The 22,384-nt window shown below is 49.4% G+C and overlaps 1 protein-coding gene across 1 annotated transcript in view; it reads left to right on the top strand.

Moving 5' to 3' along the window:
* LOC142566157 (soma ferritin-like) overlaps positions 1–22,384 on the top strand; it is a 131,326-nt gene that overhangs the window by 86,560 nt on the left and 22,382 nt on the right. The window lies entirely within an intron of this gene.

Here is a 22,384-nt window from a genome sequence, read left to right as displayed (position 1 = left end):
ATAGTGGCCAGCAGATTCTTGCACTGCTGGAACACCGTGTTACCATACTTCGAGGCGAGGTCGTTCGTGTCCACGCGTGGCACCAATGCAGTCACGGAGCGTGGTACAAAGCGAGAAAGTGGCACTGTGTCCTCAATCTACGCACGGGACTGTGAGAAAGGCTGGGCAACAAATGCGCCTCTACCGTGAAGCATCGCTCAAGTTCTTTACGTTTGAAAGGTAGCTCCCAAAGAATTTGTTCTACTTATACATATCATAAGAAGCCAAAAAACACCGACACCAAGGAAAACATAAGGGAAATTACTTGTGCTTAATAAATGAAATAAAGAAACGATAAATTAATCCAAATGAAAGTGGATGAAAACACAACTTGCCACAGGTGGGGAAAGATTCCATAGCTTTTGCATGTGGAACATAATATATATTGTTACGCAGGAAGACGCAGACAAAAAGCTATATACAAGTATATTTACAAGGGAATAAGCCGCACTTGGCCAAGAGGCAACAGCCCGCGCTAGCCTCTAATCGTCGTCATCGTCTTCTCACTGCTCGCGTCTTCGTCATTGTAAACACTGTTCCGTAGCACTACCCCCGGCGGCAAAAGCGCCGTCCCGGAGCAACTAAATCTCGGACTGGGAAGCAGTGTAGTAGGCCTTGACCCTACTGACGAGCCCGACATCACTAGAAGCCAGAGTAGAGGACGAGGTTGAGCTCACAGGAGCAATTTCGTACGTCACAGGCGTCACCTGGCGCAGCACGCGGTAGGGTCCTGCGTATCGCGAAAGGAGCTTTTCTGAAAGTCCGACGTGACGAGAGGGCGACCACAGGAGCGCGACCGCACCAGGCGAAAACTGTACGTCACGGAGGCGGACGTAGTACTGACGCTGCTGAGTGGTTTGCGAGGCCGAAGGTCGAGCTCGGGCAAGCTGGCGTGCATGGTCGGCGAGGGCGATGGCGTCGCGCGCATACTCGCTTGTTGAGATCGCAGCAGGAGGAAGTGCCGTGTCAAGGGGCAAGGTGGGTTCACAACCGTAGAGTAGATAAAATGGAGAAAATCCGGCGGTGTCGTGCCGGGAAGAATTATAAGCAAATGTGACATACGGAAGGGCATTGTCCCAGTCGTGGTGGTCCTTTGAAACGTACTTGGACAGCATATCGGTAAGAGTACGGTTTAACCGCTCTGTCAGGCCGTTAGTTTGAGGATACGAGGTTGTCAGCTTGTGTTGAGTGGAGCAGGAACGCACAATGTCGGCGATAACTTTCGAGAGGAAGTTACGACCACGGTAAGCAAGCAGCTCTCGCGGGGCGCCATGAAGTAAGATAATGTCGCGCAAGATAATGTCCGCGACGTCAGTCGCGCAACTGGTAGGGAGAGCCCGCGTGGTAGCGTATCGGGTGGCATAATCAGTTGCGACGGCTACCCATTTGTTCCCAGAGAATGACGTGGAAAAGGGACCTAGGAGATCTAATCCAACACGAAAGAACGGTTCTACAGGGACAGTGATCGGCTGGAGATGACCGGCAGGTAGCACCTGAGGTGTTTTCCGACGCTGTCAGGTATCACAGGCAGCAATATAGCGTCGGACGGAGCGAGCGAGACCAGGCCAATAGAAGCGGCGGCGGACGCGGTCGTACGTGCGGGTTACCGCAAGATGTCCTGCAGTGGGTGCGTCAAAGAGCACAGTCTGTCGTAGATGTTTTGGCACGACAAGAAGAATTAAGAGCCGTCAGGGAGGAAGTTCCACCGGTACAGAAGGCCGCCCTGGAGGACATATCGGCGAACGGATGCGTCGGTAGGTGTAGAGCGCAGACAGTCGATGAATGCTCGCAGCGATAGGTCTCGGTACTGCTCATCGGCCATGTTAGCGAAGGCAGACACAGAGAAAATGCCGTTCGCGGTACTACTGTCGGCGTCGTCAGGCATGTCTACCGGGTAACGAGACAGGCAGTCAGCGTCCTTGTGTAGTCGGCCAGATTTGTAGGTGACCGTATACGAATATTCTTGGAGGCATAAGGCCCAGCGACCAAGTCTTCCTGTAGGATCTTTCAGTGAGCATAACCAGCAAAGCGCATGATGGTCTGTGACAACGGAAAAGGGTCGGCCATATAAGTATGGGCGGAACTTGGCAACCGCCTAAACTAGGGCCAGACACTCACGCTCAGTGATGGAGTAGCTGCGCTCCGCGGGTGAGAGGAGCCTGCTGGCGTAAGCGATAACACGGTCGTTGCCGCTCTGGCGTTGTGCCCGTACTGCGCCAATTCCGTGACCGCTGGCATCAGTACGGACTTCGGTAGGCGCAGAAGGATCGAAATGGGCCAGAACGGGAGGCGTGGTGAGAAGGTCAATTAGATGCGAGAATGCAGAGGCCTCGTCTTCGCCCAAGTGGAAGGGGACGTCTTTTTTCAAAAGCTCGGTTAGTGGTCGTGCTATGGCCACGAAATTTTTCGAGAAACGGCGGAAGTAGGAACAAAGGCCGATGAAGCTGCGCACTAAGTCAACGTAAGTCAGTGCCGAAGGTGGCAAGCGAACGAAGTCAACGCAACTGAGGTGACTGTGGTGTGGTTCAGCGGGAGCCAGAATAGGCAGGTCAAGGCGGAGAGTCCTGGCGGAACAATCGATGAGAGCAGAAAGTGTGGAGAGGAAGTCTAAGCCGAGGATGATGTTGTGGGGACAGTGGACGATGACTGTGAATAGCACGATTGTGGAGCGATCGGCGGAGGAGACGCGGGCGGCACACATACCAATTACGAGGGCTGTTCCGCCATCGGCAACACGGACAACAGGCGTCGTGGCGGGCGTGATTATTTTCTTCAGGCGGTTACGAAAGTGAGCGCTCATTACCGACAAATGTGTCCCAGTGTCTATAAGAGCAGATACGGAAACACCGTCGACTTGCACGTCAAGAAGGTTCAGTTGAGTGGGAAACGTCAGCAGAGAATTTGGCGGCGTAGGGAGCAATGCAGCGTCACCTCGAGGCGCTGCATCATCTAGTTTTCCGGCTGGCAGCGGCGTCCGAAGGGAGTCGGCGAAAAGGAGCGACGGGGCTGGGGAGAGCGAGTTTGTTGTCGTTGGGGCGAATGTGAACGAGAATAGGGGCGGTTCGGCGCAGGAGAATCAGTGGCGGCATTATCGGAGCCTGCGGCATAGGGACGAGAAGGGCCACCTGAGGGGCGAGAGTAGGCAGTATAAGCAGACCGGGTCGGGGAAGTCGAGCGACCGCGACAGTGCCGAGAAATGTGCCCGATTAGACAGCCGTGAAAACAAACGGCCTTGTCGTCAGCAGTGCGCCATTCAGATGGGTTGCGGAAACGTGGTGGGTAAGAAGATGCGGGACGGGTCGGAATCGAAGAAGCCGGGTAGGTATCAGGGAGATGGGCCGAGCAGATGGTGTGAAGAGCCATGTTTTCGAACTCCTGGCGGACAACTGCCTGGATCAGGGAAACCGCGTCTGCAGGTGCGTTGGTGGGGCTGGAGTCGAAGGCAGCCGGATAGGCGGCCTCAATCTCACGCCGGACGATCCTGGTAATATCACCAGTGTTGTTGGGACGAGGAGCGTCGGCACATGTCGCTAGGGTGCTGGTCGATACGTCGGCTTTTAGCGAGTTCCAGGCGGCGGCAGTCTTTTCTAACTGCATTCAGCGTCGTGACCTTGTTGAATAGAGCAAGTTGAAGGCGTCATCGGCAATGCCTTTGAGTATGTGGAATACCTTGTCTGACTCAGTCATGTGTGCGTCAACTTTGCGGCACAGAGCCAAGACGTCCTGAATGTACGTGACATAGGGCTCTGTTGACGTCTGCACACGGCCGGAAAGCGCCTTCTGCGCGGCAAGTTGGTGACCGTAGGGGTTGCCGAACAAGTCTCGGAGCTTTTACTTGAGCGAATGCCAACTGCTCAGCTCATCTTCGTGCGTCCGAAACCAAACTCGACGTGTGCCACCGAGGTAAGAGACTACGTTGGCGAGCATGATGATAGGGTCCCACCGGTTATTGCGGCTGACGTGTTCGTACAGGCTGATCCAGTCCTTGACGCCTTCCCCATCTTTGCCCGAGAATACGCCAGGATCACGGGGAGCAGGAAGACTGATGTAGGTCGTCGAAGTGGCAGCAGGTGTCGGAGGCGGCTGAGTCGAGTTGTCATCGCCAGGAGCCATGAAGGAAGGCTCGACGTACCGTCCACTGCGAAGCTCCGTGACGAGGTGCAGGGAACGTCCACCTCCACCAGATATGTTACGTAAGAAGACTCAGATGAAAAGCTATATACAAGTATATTTACAAGGTAATACGCCGCATGGGGCCGTCTAACCTAACCAGCTTTGAAAGCACAAAATCAAATTTACTTTTATAATTTACTAGTACTTTATCAATGTTGCCATTTTAACGATTTTGACGCTAAATTTTCATACGTTTTTGTCAGTTTACGGGAAAGTTTGCTATTTAGCAATGACTGACATTTTAGTGACCTAAATGAACAGTTGGCGATATTTAACGACCAATTGCTTGGAAATGACCTTCAAGAACGCGCTTTGAAATTCAAAAGCCACAACTCGCTGTACGATGCATAGGCTCCGTGAACATGATGAACTAACGGTTGCCTTCACATTGGTAGCCTTCACATTGTGGTCACAACATTCAAATTTAATAGTTATTTACAAATCATATTGAATGCACATATATTTAAATATTACAGAACCTATGCGAACCCCCAGAGTTTGAACACTGTGGGTTCAGCGGTGTCACTAAATTCATTCGATTGGTAGACGCTTGGCAAACGTCTCAGAGAAGTAAATTACCAAAATCAAGTCAGAATAAATTTTCTGTTCAGATTTAGAACACAGCAAATGAATAAGACCTATCGACTGCGTAAAAGCGTAAATATCGGAACCGCTTAGCTCATTCACGCGCGACTGAGCAAATCGCTTTCGTTTCTCATGTCTTTCGGACCAATCAGTACTTCACGGCGGCTTTCAGCAACATCAAGGGCGAAGCATTTAACCGGCGGAAAGCTTGGGTCATTGCCATGTTAACAACAGAAGGGCAAGCGCGTTCCACAGAATCTAGCTCTGCTACCGCGGATGTCGACATGGATGGATGGATGCAAAACTTTAATGAAGGTCCTGAGGCACGCGACTCAGCGCGCTGCGGGCCGCTCCCACGTTGGGACAGTCAGGCCATGGCAGACCACCACATCGTGGGCCCTCTGGACAGCCCATAGTTGCGCCCCGGCATCGGGCTCTTGATAGCGGAGAACCACTTGTCCTCATTAATTTGTTGTGTGCCTCGTAACGAGGGGCAACGCCAGAGCATGTGGTCTAGGCTAGCGATGTCATTGCACTGCCTGCAAGAACTAGTGGCATAGGTGTCGGGATAAAGCTTGTGGAATAAAACCGGGTTGGGATTTGCAATAATCTCATGGTCAATGCCTGCGCTCTATTTAACTTCTTGTGTGGAAGGGGAAAGTCTCTCCTGCCGAGATAAAAGTGCTGCGCAATTTCATTGTATGTGGTCGGTTGATCTCGGTTCTCCACCTCTGCGGGCCGGCGTTGGAGTTCTCCATGGTCGCGGAAAGCGAGACCTCGCGCCTTGGAGTGGGCCAGCTCGTTGAGGTTTGTAGGGCATCCCATGCTGGATCCCATGTGATCGGGGAACCACGTGAGAGTGTGAGTGGCGATGCTGTTGCCGTCAAGGATGCCACAGGCTTCCTTACACACGGCGCCAACGCTGAAGGCGCGGATGATGGCTGCCTGGAGTCGCTGAAGATATTGGCATGTGTGTCGTCCAGGAGAGCCAAGGAAATGGCCACTTCCTCGGCCGCACGCCACGACGTGCTTCATACCGAAGCGACGTTAACGGCCGTACCCCTGTGGTTGATTGACACTACCGTGAAATTGTTGCTAGTGCCATACTGGGCCGCATCAACGAAGCAGCTGCCGCCAGCGAGTTCTGTCGCGCGGCGTAGGAGCGCCACCACTCTGGCCTTTCTTTCTACGTTGCGCTGGGGATGCATATTGCGCGTGTCGGGCGATGTGATGATGTTATCTTTTTAGGCTTTCGGAAGGCCCTGGTAGGCGTCTTAGACAGTCGCTGTGGCGACGCCCATCTCTTTAGGAGTCGTCTGCCCGCCCTGCTGCCGGAGAGCCTGAGAATTTGTGCCCTTTCTTGTGCTTCTGCAATTTCTTCCAGGGTATTATGAATACCCAACTGCACGAGTCCGTCGGTGCATGTGTAGTTTGGTAGTCCGAGCGCGCTCTTGATCCCCCTCCTTATCATGGCATTTAACTTGTCTTGCTCGGCCTTCTTCCAGACGTGCGTTGTTAGGTAAGGCCGGACACCACGGGCGATACGTCATCTCCCTACCCTCTATTTGGCCGGACCCCACGGCGCCGAAGAGGTCATTCACCCGACCTTCTCCCCGGAATCGTCGAAAAGAGGGCTGATTTCTTCTGCGAGGGTCAGCGTCAGTCAGCTTGCGCACAAAGGGCCTTCTACCAGGATTCGTCGAAAAGAGGGCTGACTTCTTCTGCGAGGGCCAGCGTCAGTCAGCTTGCGCACAAAGGGCCTTCTACCAGGATTCGTCGGAAAGAGGGCTGACTTCTTCTGCGAGGGTCAGCGTCAGTCAGCTTGCGCACAAAGGGCCTTCTACCAGGATTCTTCGAAAAGAGGGCTGACTTCTTCTTCCCGTGCTCGGTAATGCAAGAGGAGGGGCCCTCTCTCTATGCCTGTCGCGTGACATCGACGGAAGCAAGATCCCGCCCACACTTGTAGAGAGCCATTTAAGGGGCTCCGAAATGTACTTTGAGATACTTCATGCTTTTCTTATTTTTTTTTCAACTACCTTTGAACAAACCGTGCAAGTTTCGCACTAGCAAATCGTCTCGCCCTTGCTCGGTCGCTATGATCTACCGGATGCCTGCAGCCCGCCGACAACGCCACGCTACCCAATAAGTAATGTCGGTCGAGCTTCGATAGGCAGGCGCCGCTACTTCTCGGCAGCAGTACGGTACGCTACCCTGGAGTACGCAAGAAACAAGTTGCTAGCGGTGGGATCGCCTACAAACGCAACAAACTGGTTGCTAACGGTGGGATCGCCCCTGAAACGCAACAGCGTGGCCGCTACGTACGTGGAATGGCATAACAAGAAAGCGTGGACTAGCGTTGTCAGATTCTCTTCGCTCAGGCATCTACTTCTGTTAGCTACCCGCCTGAATAGACCCATGACGGTATCCGTCTTGTTTGCTAGTTTGTGAATGGTGATGCTATTCGTGCCCGCCCCTTCGAGTGACATTCCCAAGATTCGAATGGACGCGACTTTGGGAATGGAGTCTCCGCATTTGCTGTAGAGATTAATGTCAATATCAGTGGGGGGTTTCAAGTTCTGTGTCTTGCGGCCCTTTCTAGTTGGGCTGTAGAGAAGGAGCTCCGATTTCTTTGAGGAGCACCGGAGTCCCGTGTCGGATAGAAAGCGCTCTGTAGTGTCGACAGCTTCCTGTAGAGCGGCTTCGCATGTCCGTCACTGCCACCCGCGCACCAGACGGTGATGTCGTCCGCGTAGATCGTGTGACCGATGCCCTGGACCTTGCCTAGGTATCTTGAGAGGTCGACCCTTGCGATTTTGAAGAGGAGCGGTGAGATGACTGACCCCTGGGGGGTGCCTCTTCTGCTCAGCTCCATTTTCTTCGATTGCAAATCTACAGCCTTGAGGATGGCGCATCGGTTGCTCAAGAAAGACCTGACACAGGCATGGAAGGACGAGCCTAGGTCGCGTTTGGAGATGGCGTCGAGAACGAACTCGGCGACAAGCAGAAAAAATTTAGGGATAATATCCAGACGAAATTCACTTTCATGCTAGGAAAAGTACGTTGCTTGTGTCCTTTTGAATCGTGCTGTATTTGTAACCTACCAATCTGAAGAAAATGAAAAATTCATATGTCATAATTATAATGTCATAAGATAATGTCCTAATTCAGTATGTAAATAGTAGAGGTAGACGATTGGATATCGACTTTTTCAAATACGTATCGAATACGAATAGTAAGTATCGAATATCAAATAGACAAAGGCAGATGCACATATTTACAGCAGGAATATTTGTTTCAGTATAGTTCGGAACACGCTTCCACTGAATTGACAGTCAACCACCACGCACAATTTCGATCGTTTTAAACACAAGATCACAATAGTCATGAAAAAACTACACGAATGGGGGCTTGACACCTTTAAACCTGGTGGAAAACAAGCTTTCCAAGCATGATAGGCATTTGAAACTGACCAACCTTTCAAAAATGCATAATAACTAGTTAAAAAATATCACAAGGTGTGGAAAAAGAAGATAAAACGATAAGGAGGTATTTGTATGCCCTAGAATGAATACAGAGCCTTTTACAAGAAAAAAAACATGATTTGTTGGGACCTAAGAGATAAAACTTGTACATGACTAGCCTGCAAGAAAGACTAATTGGTTGGCCATAAGCACAATATAACCGATTGTCAAGTATTGGACGAAAAGAAGGGGATGGGCCCAGTGATATTGCAAGAGCGCTCGCAAGCATTTGTTCGAACTATATGAACACAACCGGTAATGAGGAAACGGAAAGCATACGATAACTTATTTGTGGCTTCTAATTGCAAAAGTGAGAAGCTAATGGGAAATCTCTCCATTGTGCGCGGGTTGCACTGCAGGTTGCGCCACGGCGGCAGTTCCCACGTCTATGCAGTCGTGGGCGTGCGCACGCAGGATCTAACCCAAGGAGCGTTAACCAGCGCAAAACATCCACCAAAAAAATTATGGGGTTATACGTGCCAAAACCACGATCTCATTATGAGGCATGCCTTACTGTCCGGGGACTCCGGAAATTTGAACCAGCTGGAGTTCTTTAACGTGTACCATATCTAAGCACATGGGTGATTTTGCCCCCATCGAAATGCGGCCGCCGTGGCCGGGATTCAATCCCGCGACCACGTACGTAGCAGCCCAACACCATGACCACTAAGCAACCACGGTGGGTCCCGCGAAACCGAAAACAAAGCTTGTTTTACCGGTCTCGTTTCTGTATTGCGTCAAAAACCTTGTCGCTGTTTTACTTCTGATGATTATAATTTGCGATACTTTGTTCAGCAGGTCGAAAACAGTAACCCAATTTGAACAGTCGGTTGTTGCGAAACATTTGGTTAAATATGGGATTTGAGAATACGAAAAGTTCATTTTTGAATACGAATCAAGTATTGCACACCTACTATCCATATTCCAAACTTGGATATTCGCCTATCCTATAGTAAATACATTACTAAGGTTAAAACACTCTATACTCTGTTGGTAAATTCACTGTTTTCCTTCAGCTGCATGAACATTAGACCAACATGACCCATCTAGGTAAATTATTTAGTTCAGGCTAGCTTATATTACAGTGTTTCAGAATACCTACATTCAGAAAATTCACTTGACAGTTATAACTAGAGTTTTAGTGACATTTTTGTCTCACTACAGTAGCACGTACGCTTCTTAAAATTTTGGCAACAGAAGACTGTAATGGTTCATAATGTAGGATTGAAAACAAGATCTGTCGATGACAAAATATAAATTTCACTGGCGCATTTTTCAGCCTCTTTTATTCTAATGGCAATCGGGTAATGCGCAAAGGAGGCGAACTTCACAGCATACGTGCCACCTGGGCCCGCTCTGAGTATGCATTTTCCGGCCAGTCGTCAACGCGAACTATCCTATAAACTCCAATGAATATTTTACGAAAAATCAACATGTCATTAACACATCAAATAAAAGAACGTGTCATCGCTTATTGGTCTATGGCCGCAACAGCGGCATCTACCTAGCCGTCTTCCCACTAGGAGGTTGGGTAGATGCCGCTACCCTAACCCCCGCTCCCTTTGGAAGGAGCCCTCCGTGTCGGGCTTTTTAGTAAAGCATACGAAAAACGAACATGTACTGCAGAGAAGTCAAATAGTAAATGATATGCAGGGTTGTGCAGCTGCGTTGTTGGCGTGGGCCGTCAATGCGGACAAAGTAGCGGCGGCATAGCTATCCAGGTGGCACGCACTGCGAAGATCACTTTCCTATATATATATATATATATATATATATATATATATATATATATATATATATATATATATATATATATATATATATATATATATATATTGCCGCTAGGTGTCACGAGCCAGCGCTGAGAAAGAAGTAGGGACTGGCACACGCGCGCTCGGCAAGAGGCGGGCGCTGAAGTTGAAATAGAAGTTGAGGACGCCGGCTTGAGTTTTTCCACGCCATCTTGTACAACTGTCTGCCTCGCCGACGCCGGGTACATCTTCCATTGTCTTTTCGTGACAAAACTGGTGGAGGTGCGGGGTACGGTTCATTCGATGCCACAAACCCCTCCTGGTAGCAGGAGTACCAGTCCTCTATTAGTGAACACACCTGTTCACCAGGCAAGCAGGAGAATCCGAGGATTGCCTCCGGAGCTTGATTATCTCTCCGCAACAACATCGATGCCCCCACACACTGGTATGCAAGGAACGTCGACGTCCCTACCGACCATTAGGCAAGGTACGGCCACGATGGCAACTCAGTATCTGCTGCAGAATCTCCGAGTGCCGAAAGTGTTCCACGGGGATATCTTCGAGGATGCAGAAGACTGGTTAGTCCAGTTTGAGCGCGTTGCCGAGATAAATGAATGGAGCGACGCGGCGAAGTTAAGGAACGTCTACTGCAGCTTGGAGGACGGTGCCCGCACTTGGTACGAGAACCGAGAAGGGCTCATCAAATCGTGGCTCGAGTTCCGTCGTGCCTTGCTGGAGACCTACACCAATGCTGATCGCCGTGAACGAGCCGAACGGGCGCTCCAATCCCGCATTCATCTGCCGAACGAGACCGTGACGTCGTACGTCGAGGATATGACGCGCCTCTTCCGTCGGGTGTACCCAACCATGTCCGAGGAAAAGAAGCTGCGCTATCTAATGCAGGGAGTTAAGGAACATATATTTGCTGGCCTTGTTCGAAGCCCGCTGAAAACCGTGGCTGAATTTTTTACCGAAGCCACCACGATGCAAAAGATGTTACACCAGCGCTCAGCTCCGTATGACAGACACGCGAACGCTGCTTCACTGACGAACGCAATTGCCTTTGGAAACGTGGACGTTCTCCGAGACCTTATCCGCTCTGTGGTGTGTGGTGAGCTTCAACGGCTCACCTGCCCGCCTCAGCCCACGCTAGGTTCCATTTCTGCCCTTGTGAGGAATGAAGTGCAGCAAGCGATCCAAGGTCCCGTCCCAAGCAGCAATGCGCCGCCTGTGACAGCACAGTTGCAGCGGCCGTCGTATGCGGAAGTTTTGGGGCGAGTCCCTGTCCGCGCTCCGACCCATTTCATCCCCGCCACGTCTTACGCCGCGTCATACGTCCCGCCGCTCCCGTCTGTGCAACCGATCCAACGTATGGAGGATCGGCGCCCGCTCGAAAGGAAATCTGACGTCTGGAGTACCTCGGACAGACGGCCTCTGTGCTATCACTGTGGAGAAGCCGGTCACGTATACCGCGAATGCCCATAACGCCGCCTTGGACTGCAAAGTTTCGCCGCGGATTCACCAAGGCCCAGATATGGCGAAAGACCTAGGGCGATTGAAGAGTACTTGAACCAGCAGGGTATGCCACTGTTCCCGCGGCGGCAGTCGCGCTCGCCGTCCCCCAGGCGATCTTCCCCAGCTCCTAGAAGCCCTCCAATGGCAGCGCAGGGACGATCGCCAAGCCCTCGACGAGAAAACTAAGAACGGCGACCTTCGGGGGCGAGGCCGCTGATAATCGCCCTTTCGAAGACCTCCCATCGACGCGAGCACGGTCTATTCAGCACGATTCAACGACGACAGCAGCCCAACTCAGCGACAGACTCTTGCTAGACATGCCTGTTGTGCTCGACGGCCGCCACGTTAGTGCTTTATTGGACACGGGGGCCGACTACACAATCTTGTGCGGAAAACTAGCGACGGAACTTAGAAAAAGTTATCACGCCTTGGTCTGGAACGAAAATTCGCACTGCTGACGGGCATATCGTAAGACCGTTGGGCATGTGCACGGGCAGAGTACAAATTCGTGGGTCCACGTTTCCAGCCAGCTGCCTTATACTCCGCAATTGTTCTCGGGACCTCATCTTGGGCGTCGACTTTCTGCGAGAGGGTGTCGCCATTATATACCTCCGGGAGCGCACAGTGGCTTTTTCGACAGAAAGAGGAGCGAACAGCCGCGACAATTGCCGACGTAACGCGCTTCGGGTTTACGCCGACAGTGTAACTGTACCACCACGCGCAAGTGTCCTGGTAATGGGGGTATGCGACGATCTGCGTGACGGCGAAGCTGTTGCAGAGGGCAATTCCTCTCTTATGCTGACTGATGGTGTATGTGCAGCCCGCAGTCTCATTGTGCGTCGAGGTGGACTTTCGGCGCTCCTCGTGACGAATTTCAGCCAGGAACATCGGCACCTATCTCGTCGTACTACTATCGCTTTCGCTGAACCCATAGCAGACGTTGCTGAATGCTTTGCGTCTATGACAAAGGAAAACCCAGCCCAGACACTCAGCAGTATCGACATCAATTCAGACCTTTCGGAGGAAAAGCAGAAAGCGCTGCGCGAGTTGCTCCTCCGGTTCAAGGAGTGCTTCGCATTTTCTTCTAAGGTAAGCCAGACGTCCATCACGAGACACCGAATAATCACGTATCACGATTCTCGTCCCATACGACAACTGCTTTATCGCCTATCGGCGAAAGAGCGCAACGTGATTAATGCACAAGTGGAAGAAATGCTTGACGATGACGTCATATAACAATACCAAAGCCTTTGGTCGTCGCCGGTGGTCCTCGTCAAAAAGAAAGACGGAACGCTTAGGTTCTACGTTGGCTATAGAAAGTTGAATAACGTCACAAAAGAAGACGTTTATCCGGGATCGATGATTCGTTAGATCGACTGCTGTGAACCAGGTATTTTTCATCCATAGATCTGAAGAGCGGATATTGGCAAATTGAAGTTTGCGAACGAGATCGCGAAAAAACTGCCTTTGTTACCCCGGATGGACTGTTCGAAATTAAAGTACTTCCATTCGGCCTGTGTTCTGCACCGGCCACATTCCAGCGAATGATGGACACTGTTCTGACGGGTCTGAAGTGGGACAGCTGTTTAGTATATTTAGAAGACGTCATCTTGTTTGGGGCGACCTTCGAAGAACATCTGAAGCGTTTAGAGGCGGTACTTGAGGCACTCCGCTCCGCTAATCTCACACTAAAGCCAGAAAAGTGTCACTTCGGTTACGAAGAGCTGAAGTTTCTCGGGCATGTCGTGAACGCCGAGGGCGTCCAGCCTGACCCAGACAAAACATCTGCTGTTGCTGCTTTTCCGACTCCTCGTGACAAGAAATCAGTACGCCGCTTTCTCGGTCTGTGTGCGTACTATGGTCGCTTCATCGCTAATTTCTCGCGCATCGCCGAACCACTCATATGCCTCACGCGAGAAGACAAATCCTTCGTTTGGACGGATGAGCAGGACGCTGCTTTCACCGAGTTACGCAGCGCCTGCAGGAATCACCCGTCCTCGCTCACTTTGACAAGGACGCTGACATCGACGTGCATATCGATACAAGCAACATCGGTCTTGGCGCTGTACTCGTTCAACTCCAGGAAGGCGTCGAGCGAGTCATCGCTTACGCCAGTCGCACCCTTTCACGAGCCGACATCAACTACTCCACCTCCGAGAAAGGGTGTCTAGCGGCTGTGTGAGCCATCATGAAATTTCGGCCTTATCTGGGCGCCCTTTCAAGGTGGTGACAGACCACCATTCCCTGTGTTGGTTAGCGAACTTATGAGACCCGTCCGGGCGACTTGCTCGATGGAGTCTCCGTCTGCAGGAGTTCGATGTTACCATCGTCTACAAATCGGGTCGCAAGCACGAAGATGCGGACACGTTGCCGCGCGCTCCCTTCAAAACTTGGCATAAGGACATGGACGAAGAGGGCGCATTCCTTGGGGCCCTCACCGCATCTGACTTGATCATACGGCAGCGCGAGGACGACGAAATACGCCCTCTCATCGATCACCTAGAAGACAAGAATGCCACAATCCCACGACACATTTCTCGCAGTCTCTCGACCTTGTGCCTCCGAAAGGGTGTCATCTACACGAAAAACTCGAGTGCCAACGACAAAGAGTATCTATTGGTCGTACCTGCCGCTCTCGGTAATGACATTGTCCTAGCCTGCTATGATGAGCCCACGTCTGGACACTTGGGATTTTCACGCACTCTTGGAAGAGTACGCCAGACGTACTACTGGCCCAGACTTTCTACCACGGTGAAGCGTTACGTGCAAAGCTGCCGTGAGTGTCAACGCAGGAAATCGCCGTCTTTGAAGCCCGAGGGGTTACTCCAACCCATCGCACCACCTAGCGCGCCGTTTGATCAAATCGGCATTGATCTTCTGGGACCCTTTTCCTTGTCAGCCAGCGGAAACAAGTGGATTATTGTCGCCACGGACTATCTAACACGCTACATCGAGGCGAAAGCTGTACAACGTGCCATGGCCTACGAAGTTGCCCAGTTCTTTATCGATCACATAGTCCTCAGACATGGTGCCCTATCACATGTCATTATGACAGCGGCACTGCCTTTACAGCCCAACTGAAAGAGGACATATTAGAGCTGAGCTGTACGCAGCATCGCAAGGCGACTGCCTATCATCCGCAGACCAACGGACTGACGGAACGGCTAAACAAAACCATTGCTGACATGCTCTCTACGTATGTGGACGTCAAGCATAAAACATGGGATCAAGTCCTGCCGTACGTTACATTCGCGTACGACACCGCCATTCAGGCAGCCACACCGTTCACACCGTTCCGTTTTGTCTACAGGTGCGAGGTCCAGACCGCGCTAGACGCTATGCTCCCGCACGACACCGACGCATCACTTACTTCCGACGCCGGGCAACTTACTCAACACGCAGAGATAGCTCGTCACCTCGCGCGCATACACATCACGAAGCAGCACAGTACAGACTCACGACGCTACAACCTTAGACATCGGCAAGTCGAGTACAAGCCAGGTGACCAAGTATGGGTGTGGACTCCAGTCCGTCGCCAAGGGTTGTCTGAGAAGCTCCTTAGTAGATACTTTGGACCCTACAAAGTGATACGCCGCGTTAGTGAAGTGAACTATGAGGTCATTCCCGACGGTGCCGCGTCGCTCGGCGTCGACAGCACCACTCAGAGATAGTGCATGTTATTCGCCTCAAGCCGTATTTCGCGCGTTAAGGCGGCGCCAATCCGATCTCATACGACTTCCACACTTCCACTTTCTAGTTTAGTAAGCATCGGGTCGATGCCTTTCTTTTGGCGGGGGAATAATGCCGCTACGTGTCACGAGCCAGCGCTGAGAAAGAAGTTGGGACTGGAGCGCGCGCTCGGCAAGAGGCGGGCGCTGAAGTAGAAGCTCAGGACGCCGGCTTGAGTTATTGCACGCCAGCTTGTACAACTGTCTGCCTCGCCGACGCCGGGTACATCTTCCATTGTCTTTTCGTGACAATATATATATATATATATATATATATATATATAGAGAGAGAGAGAGAGAGAGAGAGAGAAAGAGAGAGAGAATGACTTGCCCATCTCGAAAATTTGTTGGTACGCCACTGCTCCTGTGGTTCAGTCGGTCGTGCAGGGGAAGAGGCGGCCATCACAGTCACGGCGGAAGAAGGTACTCCGACGGCGGCGCTAGGCGCGGTCATTCCCCGAACAGGTGCTGCCTCTTGCGGCGTGCGTAACTTTTTGTCTCCATTTGGTGGCGCTTCTATGGGCGCGCTCGGCAGAGGTGCTTTATTTCGATGCATATATGCCGTTCGGCTGCTTAAAACGACTCTGTTTGGTTGGAGGAACGTGCCTTTATATTTCTACCGACATACCGACCTATATTTAGACTCGAGACTTGAGGGCTCCAGCCACTTTCATCTCAGCGTAAGGCTGCATTAGGCTCTAATTTGGATACTGACATAATAGTTCTGCGCAAACCCTCAAGGTGGAGAGAAGTAATTAATAAAGGGAAAATCAGACATCCCCCCATTCGTAGCGTTTCCTACAAAGGAAACCCATACGGGTTCCTCGAAAGAAAAGCCTCACAGTTGAAGAAAAATTCGTCCTTGTCCGTTACTCGAACCCGGGACCACAGCGTTTCCGGGGCAGCCGCTCTACCATCTGAGCAAACCAGGCGGCTAGCAGATGGCAGGGCGAAGTCGAATTTGTCGACAACACGAAGCAAAGGCAAGAGTTTGACATAAATTGGACCAAAATTTGGACCAGCACGAATTTTTATTCAACTGTGAGGCTATTATGTCAAACTATTATGTCAAAACTATTATGTCAAACTCTTCCCTTTGCTTCGTGTTGTCGACAAATTCGACTTCGCCTTGCCATCTGCTAGTTGCCTGGTTAGCCCAGATGGAAGAGCGGCTGCTCCGCAAAGGCTGTGGTCCCGGGTTCGAGTCCCGAACCGGGACGGATTTTTCTTCAACTGCCAGGCTTTTCTTTTGAGGAAACCGTATGGGTTTCCTTTGTAACAAGCGCTACGAAATGGGCGGATGTCTGATTTTATTGACTAATTTCGACATTCACGAGAAACACGGGCATTGCATGCACACTGAAAGCGAGCACCGTGTGACACGCATTCAGAGCGCCTCCATAGTTGCCAACATGCACAAGTCATGCATTGCTGAATCTGCAAAGTGTCACGGCACAATTTGAGGGGTACTTTGATCGATTTCTGAGTTGTGTTAGGAGTGCAATAGCCAATGAAAACTGCATTCCCCTTCCTTATTTTTTATTGTAATATAAGTAATGCCCAGCATTATAAGCTGGTCGTTTATCTCGTTTAAGTAAACAGGTAATTGAATGGTTAAAACAGAATTCAAAACAGAAAAGTTAGAAGCAACGCAGAAACACAACCACCAGAGCATATCTTTGTTCCCATCAGCAGACGTACATGGTTACAAGCACGTTGCAAGCTTGGACCGTATCAATGGTATCGACTATCCCGCTGTCGGTTGCTGCGCAGATGTTTGGTTTCACGTTACCATGTGCCGCTGAATATTTGAAGCCGCGTAGAAGTCGCGGAAGATGTGCCTTCATTCGATTACTCGATGTGCGGCTGTTCGCACCAAGAGCTTCCACATTTGTCCCCTCACCTGGCAGAACAGCCCACGTAGCTCACACAAGCTTCGCGAGCTTTCTCAAGTTGCGCGACTTGCTGCTCTCAGACCTTCTTGTTTGCTCAACTGTCACATCCTCATCGCAATATGTGGATAAAGTTTATAAACACGAATAAGGTGCCTCAGAAAGGCTGGCCAACGTTTTTGTAGGAGGACCCACCTTCGTCAAAGGCGTCATCGTCATCCTCGGCGTGTTAGTTTTAAAGGGTTAGTACAGTGACGTCACGTGCGGTTGTTGTCGGGGCGGATGGTTGTAAAGGGAAGGATTCAAAGAGAATGAGCCCTGTCACTTGACGTCTGTGAGCGTGCTTCCTAAGACGAGTGGACAAGAGCGGGAGAATGGGAAGGCGGTGAGAAAAGAAAAGGTAAAAAAAGAAACAGGACATCATGCGGACAAAAAAGAACAAGAAAAAAAGAAGGGCATGGGAGGCTGTTGGGGAACCGAGAGGTTAGGGAGCATTTAGGGGTATCGTTAGCGGCATGTTCTTGTGGCTTTAGAGGAGCCAACCAGGTGGTCGGTGCGTGTAACAAAAAAGACCCAAGAAGACATCAGTTGAAAGAATGACTTTAGTAGCATAGTTTCAATGCGTCGAGTACTTTCGAAGGAGTTAAGATGGCGACAAGGATTCTAAGGTGCAATGCATGAGGTAACTGGAAGGCAGCGGTATGATCTTTCGAGGTACGTGAGCCCCAGTAGCTCAACGTAAGCATCGTTACGGCGCTACACAGAAATGGCGATGTCTGGTGCGGCTGAGGCGCCTAAAAAGGTATCCTGGCGTCTGGGGCTTTGGAATGTGTTGGTGAGGGTGTTTAAAAAAATATATAATAAAAAACAGACAAAAAGGGGGGGAACCGAAACAGGAATAACAAATAGAAGTCTAACGTGCGCACAAGCGGGTGGGGGGGGGCGTACTTGGGAAAAGGGGGTCGTACAGTTGATATGAACGTAAAAACATGAAAGAGTATATTACATTGAGAGTAGGCAGGAAAAAAATTTTCGAAATGGAGGAATAGATGAGGTTAAGAATTAAGGTTAGCTGGTAGCATAATGTGTTTTGTGCCTGGTTGATAATATGAGAATTCCAGATTTAAGTTACCGCTTTTAAAGATTCTAAGTTGTCACATGCCAAATTATTTCCCGTCGGGTATACGCAATTAAACTTGCGTATGAGGTATGATTCCGTATATTTCCTTTCGCGATGTGAACGGATATTTGTTTGTAGTATATAGAGCATTGATTTGCCGAATATATGACCATGTTCATTGAAGTGGCTGGCTATTCCTATAGGTAAACTGTGTTTTGTATCCGCACGGTGACCATTGAGTCTGGTATGAATTTGTTGTCCAGTCACACCTATGCATTGTTTGCTACAAACGGCGCATTCTAGACAGTAGACTACGTTGCTTGATGCGCAGGCGAAACTCGAAGTTACCTTGTGTGAGGAATCCAACGCTGTACTTTTTACTGTAGTAGTGGATTGAACGTGTTTGCATGTAGAACACCTGGGGTGGCCACAGGGACGGGCTCCCAACTTCGTCTTCGTCCTCAGTTTGACGTGCACAAGAAGAATATCTTTAAAGTTAGTGCTGCGTCTGTAGGCTACCCTAGGCGGGTCGGGAAAAATCTTATTTAAGTTTCTGGTTGCTGGTGAGAATTGGGTAGTATTTACTAAGGATGTTGTTCTCGTTTGGGAGTGCCTTTGAGAATTTAGTAGTAAGACGCGTTGTTCTAGTGATACTCGGGCGGGGCTTCCGGACCTCGGCTCGATCAAGTTTTGTTGCAGCGGTGTAGGCTTTTTGAAGGTCACTGTTTGGGTGGTTCCTGTTTGATAGGGTTTTAAGGTCATCGAGTCCATCTATGTAGTCTTGGTTTTCAACGCAAATGCTACGTAGTCGTGTGGCTTGGCCTATAAAGATGCCTTGTTTGCAATGTCTTGGATAGTGGCTAGTATATTCTAGGTACTGTTGTTTGTCGAAAGGTTTCTTATACAGCGCTGTCTTTAGTGCCCCATTGTCAATGTATATTGTTGTGTCCAGGAAGTTTATGAGCTAAGTTGAAGATTATGATGTGAATTTATTGTTGGGTGTAAAGAATTTAGAAATACTACATATTTATCTAGACTGTATTGACCACGTCCCCATATTATGAATATATCGTCTATGTATCGTAGGTATGTGTGGGGCTTGTCAGTGCAGCGCGATGGGCAATCTGTTTCTAGAATCCCCATAAATATGCTCAAGTAGGTTGGTGCAAAAGGCGTAACCAAGCTTGTTCCATGTATTTGTAGGTAGTAACTCTCCTCAAAAGTAGCTCTGTGTTAGAACTAATTCAAGGAGAGACAAGTAGACTTCAATAGAGTGTTGTGCATTGTGTTTAGACAGTGTTTGTTTTATCGAACATTAACCATCCGGGATTGGAATGTTGGGGTACAGGGCCGTGACGTCTAGTGTTGCGAGAATTATGTTAGGGGGCAGTGTGCCTTTAGTATTAATGTCCTCCATAATTCTCAGCAGGTGGGGCGTATCTCGTACAAATGACGGAAGTGCTTTTGGCAAATCACCAAGGAAGTGGTTAAGGAATGTGGAGATGCTGTCTATAGGGTGTTGTTGTTTAATTCTATCGGGTGACCTGGGATAAAGCGGCGTATAGTTCAGTGGATGGAATTTTATCAATTTTTGGAAGGAGGTCGAAGCGCCCGGCAGTTTTGTTGCTTGGCTTAATAAATTTGTATTCTGACGGTTTATTAATTCCTCAGCCAAAAGTGATTTCAGCCAGTTGGTAATTGTCACTCTGTAGGATAATGTCCGATCGTTATCTAGTTTACGGTGGTGTTCCAGGTTGTTAATTGTCTGTAAGCCTGGTGTTTATATTTTTCTAGAGCCCAAATAACTATACTTCCACCCTTATCTGCTTCCTTAATAACAATGTCATTCCGGCAACTAAGATTTGAAATGATATGACTCTCCGACGCAGTTATGTTTTTAGGTCCCTTAGATGTCTTGGGTTGCCTTGTAATTTCTTTATTGACAGTTTGAAGGTATATTTAATGAAAAAAGAGAGCGCTACGAAGACAAGGACGAAAGAACAACATGTACGACAGACAAGGCGCTACTTCCAACTAAATGTTTTTTCAAGAAACAGAACTTTAAATAGATGCAACCAAGGATGGCCCATCGTGACATCACGACCTCCCTATCTCTTCAGAAAAGCTATCTCTTTTTCGGTAAGCGTCACTGAAGGGCAACTAATGCACGTGCCCTCGGCCTTTGCAATGTAAAAAGCTTCCAATATCTCCCGTTCTAGTCTATCTCTTAGACCGTGCCAGAAACCTGGTGTCGCGAAGATACGGACGACAATTGTGACGTTTACAGTGTTCTGCCAGATGGCCCCCCGCATTGTTATTTACGGCCCAATTGCGCTCACGCGCCCTCTCATTAAAACAGCGTCCGGTCTGACCGATATAAACATGTTGGCAACTTAGGGGTATCTCGTATACGACATTACTTTTGCAAGCAGTGTACTGCGCTGCATGTTTCTTAGAGCATGGTTCGCGTTTTGCTTTTGTCATCATAGGGCATATCTTGGCCAGCTTACATGGTGCACTGAACAGAAGATTGATACTCTGCCTTTGTGCCACCTTCTTGAGGTTGTGGGATACCCTGTGCCAATAAGGAATCACATGTAAAATCTTCCTATCAAATGGCTTTTTTGTGTTAGTGCCCTCTCTTGCCTGTTTGATCTTTTGAAGAAGCTTGTCGCAAAGGCTAGAGATCAGTAGTGAAGGGAAACCGGCTAGACGTAGCCTTGAAACTTGGTTATTGAAACTGATTTCTATTTTGTGGCTGCAAGATTTGTTTAGCGCTTCTTTTAGACAAGTCATTGCAACTCCTCGTTTTACTAGCTTGGAGTGCGCAGTGTCGTATGAGATTAGCTGCTTGTTCAACCTCGGCTGGTATTCGAAACAGACATGCGTGTTCATCAGAGTGAGATTGAGGTCCAGAAAGCGAATGCTGTTATTGCAAGGCCTTTCGCACGTGAAGTTTAGAGCCTCCGATGCATTTCTAAATGTGTTAATTATCGATTCTACAGTGTCATCTAGCCTAGACCCTGGAACGTCGTTAAGAACCACGAGGTAGTCATCGACATACCTCATTATAGAAGGAGCACATGACTGATTCAGAATGATGTTTACACACTTGTCAAAGGCGCTGAGAAAGATGTCTGAAAGAATGGGAGCGAGCGACGATCCAATGCAAATGCCCTTGCGTTGTACAGTGTTGGTTTTTGAAACTAACGACAGTGGAATGAAGATAAAGGCTTAACAGTTCTAAAAACTGGCCGCTATTCAGTCCGGTTGCGCAACTGAACCTAACTTCACCAAAATCTTTGTTCCTAATGGCACTGAGCACTCCGTCATGAGGAATCGCATAATACAGGTCTTCAACGTCCAGTGAAAACGCGTACACATTGCTTCAAGTTCCTTGTTCTAAAGTCAGCACCACTTCTCTGAGTCCAAGTGGCTTGGGTTCTAAGTGGTCTCGTCCCGGTGTCTGTGTTGTCTGCGAAAAAAGTGTCTGATACGCATTCGTCGGGAAAATTCTGAAAGCTCCTTGTGAAGCTCGAATTCGTTTATTGTGGTGTTCGTGGTACAAAAGTTTAGGCCCTTGCTGAGCACGCCTATTTCTTGTTTACTTAATGTTTTCGAAATGTGTACAACATTGGACTGGTTTGATTTTGAGAAGTTTCCATAACGTCTGGTACTTCTAGACTCGAGGTTCCTCTTGTTGGCGTGAGGTGGCTGTTTGCCTGGAAGGTTTTTTTTTATTTAAGTTTGCTTTCTTTCTTTGTTTTTGAACAATTTTTCTAGTCTGTTTTTCGTCGTAGTGCTCTAAATTTTTGTTCTCATCTGGTGTCAGAGTGATGTTCAGAAGTCTGTGGCTAAAACTTTCGATTTGTTCTTCGCAGTGTTCCTTAAGGATATTCAAAAGTGAAAATGTGGCATTGTTCATGTTGTTCGCCAGTTTGCAAGATAGTGTGGTGAGAGTGTTCCTAGAGCTGACACAGACTTTAGTGTAAGACCTTTAGGGATTATACTTTTCTCTGCGCAGTCTATGTCGGTTTTTAGATAGGAGGCGTAGCTCGCA

The sequence above is a fragment of the Dermacentor variabilis genome, unplaced genomic scaffold (assembly GCF_050947875.1).
Source record: "Dermacentor variabilis isolate Ectoservices unplaced genomic scaffold, ASM5094787v1 scaffold_12, whole genome shotgun sequence".
NCBI classification, from domain to species: Eukaryota; Metazoa; Arthropoda; class Arachnida; order Ixodida; family Ixodidae; genus Dermacentor; species Dermacentor variabilis.
This window is presented reverse-complemented; position numbering and strand designations above follow the sequence as displayed.